The sequence below is a fragment of the Oreochromis niloticus genome, unplaced genomic scaffold, assembly GCF_001858045.2.
Source record: "Oreochromis niloticus isolate F11D_XX unplaced genomic scaffold, O_niloticus_UMD_NMBU tig00007934_pilon, whole genome shotgun sequence".
In the NCBI taxonomy this organism is placed as follows: domain Eukaryota; kingdom Metazoa; phylum Chordata; class Actinopteri; order Cichliformes; family Cichlidae; genus Oreochromis; species Oreochromis niloticus.
In genome coordinates this window covers 179,829-185,170 of record NW_020328857.1, presented here as the reverse complement: position 1 = coordinate 185,170, position 5,342 = coordinate 179,829, and the positions used below count along the sequence as shown (strand labels likewise).

Genomic DNA, 5,342 nt, shown 5'->3' with positions numbered 1-5,342 from the left:
CCCGTGGCGTCTTTAAGTGTATTCCACTCAGCTGTTTCCCCTGTGAGTTTCCACTTCCCCTCATCACCTCCTGTGTGTATTTAATCTGGTTTATTTTTTTTCCCTAATGATTTTGTTCAGAGGCATCGTCATGTTCATGTTCCCTTATCATAGTTTCTCACATGCACCTGCTCAGAATCATGTTCATGTCATAGTCGTCATAGTCCAGGTTTTGTCCAGCATAGGTTCTATTTTTTGTTTATTCCACCTGTATTATTTGCCTTTGGCTAAATAAAAGGCTCCTCATTTGTTTAAGACTCAGTTCCGTCTCCTTTCTTATCTGCAATTGGGTCCTCATGTCAACACTCCAGCTGTGCAGCCGTGACACTGAATATCAATTATCAATTATGGATCCCAACCTGCTCTTGTAATAATTATGAGATTATATTTTTTTGTTTTTTTTTTCTACTCTCTAGCTGAGTGAGGAGGATGGGGAGAGGCCTCGGGGCAGACACAGGACATGTTGGAGAGATTATATGTTTCCACAGGTCTGCGAACGCTTTAGTGTTCCACGGGATAGGCTAGAGGAGGTGGCTACGAGGCAGGAGGTCTGGGCTTCTCTGTGACCCGGTCGCAGATTTGTGGAAGAAAATGAAAGCATAGATGGATGGAGTGGCCTCGTTGTTGGCCCTCTAGTAGGCCTGTAGTTAATGTAATTAACACCAAAGCAACTGAAACCGATTAAAAATCCCCTCTGCGACTTAACTGACCAGATTAATATACCAAGGGTTGAATTTATTCAATGCTTTACTTTGATTAAAAAGTGTTCCTGTAATTTGTTTGAGTAGTGTAAAGAAATCAGGGATGGGTCAAGACTTTTGAACAGTTTTGTACCATTTAGGAATAATAAGCACAGTACAAACAAACACTAACAAATATATACACTATACACTATACAATACATGTTTCCTTTTTTTACACCATTTCTTTACTGAAGGCATCAGAACTATGAATGAACACATGTGGAATTCTGTAATAACAAAAAGTGTGAAATAACTGAAAACATGTTTGATATTTCAGATTCTTCCAAACAGCCTTTGCTTTGATTCCTGCTTTGCTCACTCTTGGCCTTCTCTCCATGAGCTTCATGAGGTCGTCACCTGAAATGGTTTCAACAGTCTTGAAGGAGTTCCCAGAGATGCTGAGCACCTGTTGGTCCTTTGCCTTCACTCTGAGCTCCATCTCATCCCAAACCATCTCCACTGGGTTTAGGTCAGGTGACTGTGGAGGCCAGGACCCATCAGACCAAAGCACAGATGTCCTCTGGTCTAATGTCCACTCCTTGTGTTTCTCAGCAGCTGTTTGACCATAAAGGCCTGATTCACACAGTCTCCTCTGAACATGCAGAGATGCTACTGGAGCTCTGTGTGGCATCTATCTGGGCTCTAATCTGAGCTGCTGTTAACTTGTGATTTCTGAGGCTGGTGACTCGGATGAATGTATCCTCAGCAGCAGAGGGGACTCCTGGTCTTCCTTTCCTGGGGCGTCCTCATGTGAGACAGTTTCATCGTGGTCTTGATGGTTTTTGTGACAAAGTTTTCGCAGTTTTACAGCCTGACTGACCTTCACTTCTTACAGTAATGATGGGCTGTTGTTTCTCTCAGCTGATTGGTTCTTGCCATAATATGAATTCTAACAGTGTCAAATATGGCTGTCAGCTGTGCACCAACCTGACTGCTGCACAACACACCTGATGGTCCCAAACCCACTAAGAAGGCAAGAAATGCCACAGATGAGCCCTGACAGGCCCACCTGTGAGGGGGAACATGTCAGGTGACGACATCATGAAGCTCACTGAGAGAAGGCCGAGGGTTTGCAGCGCTGCCAATCTATCTACATCTACACACACACACACACACACACACACACACACACACACACACACACACACAAAGTGTACATTGTAGAATTATAGGGATTATTTTACATAACCATCATCTTATCATTGCATTAATTATCATTTCATCCAAGCATTTATTGAAGCTGCTGGCATTATGTTATAATTTATATTATAGGGGTTATTATAATCAAATATTAACATTTTTATTACAGGTGCAGTTATAACTACTTTAAAATGATTGAGTTAAATATATATATATCATAACTCATATGCTGAGTATATTGTTACAGTAAAATAGTAGCTGAGCAAAGGCCTGAATGTATTCAGCTTCTTGTGGTATTTGAGTTTGCCTAGTTACAGGTGACGGAAGGATGTCCAGCCCATGGTGACCTCAAAGGCCTTAGATCATCACCATATTCTTAAGAGTATGCCACAAGGAGGAACCTCTATGTTGCAGTTAATTCTTAAAATACATGAATGTTCTGTACATGCAAATTATGTGCTTGTAAACGCAAGAAGGGGCGTTACAATACCCTGATGTTATAAAAGCAATCTAGAGTGTATTTTGGGTAGAGATGTACAACTGTTTTGCAGTTTACACCTCTCCACGCTGCGTGCATTCATTAAAATCAATTGTTTGATTGACCTCTTCTGGACCATCATTGTTTTACTCTCGTCCTCAATTTCGGACCCGTAACAACATGCATACAAGTGTGTCCAACCTTGGCTTTACGTGTACTGACTGGCAGCTTGTCCAAAGAGACAGTGAGACAGAAGATAAGCTGGTCTTCCAACACCCAAGCAGACTGCAGGAGATCAACATAAGACAATTTTTTTGTTTAAATAAATAAAATAATATGGACTGAGTTAAACAGTCACAACAGTACTATATCTAACAGCTGCCATCACAGGTAACTCTGGAAAAAACAAAACTCTTAAAAAAAACTTTGGTTAATAAAACATGAAACCTGTGCTCGCTTAATGTTAGTTTAGCTTTAATTTTATGTGTTTCATTTTCCTGTTTGCAGATATATTAAAATTTAAAGAATAGTTTTACAATCATTTGTTGGATGTGTTTGTTTTTTCCTGAACAGTTTGCTGCAGCAACTCTTCTGCATGTTATGGTAATTGAACTGTGCAGGTGCTGCTGCGACTGGTGCATGGATGTACGGCTCCTGAATGACTGGTTCCAGCCTGAACACCTGCCTTCTATATAAAGCCTGGAGCGCTTCACACGCTTCCCCTAACAGCTGATCAGCTGGGTGAGCTGCCGTTACTTTGAACACATCGATTTCTCCTGTTTTTGGACAGGAGGTCAGACTCTGTCTTTATTTTGGTTCCTTTCCTCTGTGAGCTCATGTATGTTGGCATCTATCAGACCTCAGCTTTGTTTGATTTACTATTTTGGCCTCGGCTCACCCTGATGTGTTGACACTCCTGTTCTGTTGTTTTTCCCTCATTACTTTGTAAATAAATACCATGTAATGACCAGTGATTGTTTCCTGTGGCTGCGTGGGTGTTGGTGGGGAGCAAGTGCCTCATCCATGCCATCTCCTGGCCCGCAGACGGGTTGTAACAATAGGGACTAGACAGGAGAGCGCTGAGAGTGTTTGTGTACTTACGTAGTTTGTTTTTCTAAAAGTAACCTTGTACTTTTACTCCTCACATTTTCAAAAACAGGCTCATTACTTTGCATTCAAGAGGAGTTATTATTTGTTAGTGCGAGCCTCCAAACATCAAACTGATTCAAGTCTAAACAGTAACACATGCATGGCAGTCCTGTTGTGTAATCGTCACCAGAGGATGATGCATGAAAGAGCTGAAGTGTGTCAAAGTCAGGGGTTAAAACTGGGCTTCATGAGCTGCAGGGCTTCAGCATCTAGTTAGCCCCACAGAAGACGAGCGAACATAAAGGGAGTAATGTGTTACTGAAGGTCATTTCAAATGCAGCATTTCTGCAAACACACAAATTGTTTGTGCGCAGTTTGTGTAACAGTGTGTTGCAGCTAAAGGTCCAGCTGCTTATTTGACAGGGAGAGAAAAGAAAGAGCTAACTTCACTCAGACAGACAGATAAGACAGACGGGACATGGCAGGAAGAAGAGAGCTTACATTTAAAGGTCAGTGGGATTTTTTAAACGAGATACTTTGTTTGTACATGTGACTGTTTTTTAAATTTTGAAACATGCTGCAAATCAAACTAAGGCAGACGAACTGTTATACAAGGCTGCATGAAAACCCTCTGCAGGTTAGTTTGCTGCACTGTGAGGATTTAAAGTAAAGCACAGTGTGTGCCTGGTGCACAGTGGCTGTGGGTTCATGGCCACAGTTAGCTTACATCACATGTAGCAGAGAGTCACATGAATTTGATGAGCTTAGATCCACTGATGAATTCCACCTTGATGCCAGCTTTATAGCATCTAGTATAAAGACAGTATAAACTGTGGAGGATGAAACATCTGCTCACATCTGGTTGAATCCAGGTGTGTCCATCCACAGAGAGCAGCAGGTCAGCTGATCACAGCCTGCACACTAAGAACAGCTGCTGGAGCTCTCAGGAGAAATGATTGTGAGTTTGATTCAGTTCCCCACACTGAGCCGTGACAACCAGTTTTAGGTTCCCCACCTGCTGAACCCACTTTAACCTCTGACTGTGCACACTTCCTGTTTACAGGCAAAGTCCCCTCTACAACGGAGGCAACAGCAAGTAGATTTGATTTGATTTTCCTTTTTCTTCAGACTCAAGCTGAGTATAATTAGAAGCAAAGATAGACTAAAGTTTGTTCCCCTCTACTGATATTATTCTATCATTATGTTCATATAGCACAGGGTTCAGTCAGCTTTGGACAAAATAGAAGCGTCCTCCTTTACTTCCTTACTTTGAGCACATTTAGAGCCTTTACTTTTTTTTATTCGAGTAAATAAGTTGAATCAGTACTGTGACTTTTACTGGAGTAGTTTTTACTAGTAGTATCTGCACTTCTACTCGAGTACAGACAATCTAAACCACCCTCTGGTTTTTTATCTAATTAGGACATTGTCACGGGTTCAACCAAAATAACAACTGGTCCGGCCGGGTCAAGTCAAACGATGATTTTAATGCACACATGTGGGAGATGAACACTGCACGCAGACAGCATAAGATCTCTCACCGAAAACCACACAACAATAGTTTTTATGAACATCAGGGTATTAGAACGCCCCCTCATGTGTAAAGTAGGTACAATACAATCAATGTTGACAACTTTTAACACATTAAAAGAACATCTTCTTCTTCCCGAGGCCAGATCCTTCCCAGTAATCTTCTAACTCTGCTTATCCCCTGGAACAAACAGTCTCTCCTGCAAGCATAATCAAACAGCTACAAGGCCTTGCAAACTATTATTTAAATGTTTGAACTCTCCCCTCTACATGAGTTTAACTGCTGCTTGTATGTGTGCGTGTGTGCCTCGACCTCAGCATTC

The 5,342-nt window shown here is 41.6% G+C and overlaps 1 long non-coding RNA gene across 1 annotated transcript; it reads left to right on the top strand.

The window, feature by feature from the left end:
- Positions 1-2,826: 2,826 nt before the first annotated feature.
- Positions 2,827-5,122, top strand: LOC112845575 (uncharacterized). The gene is made up of 3 exons (XR_003218418.1): positions 2,827-3,998; positions 4,362-4,447; positions 4,553-5,122. It is a non-coding gene; the product is annotated as an uncharacterized LOC112845575 (long non-coding RNA).
- The last annotated feature ends 220 nt before the right edge of the window (positions 5,123-5,342 follow it).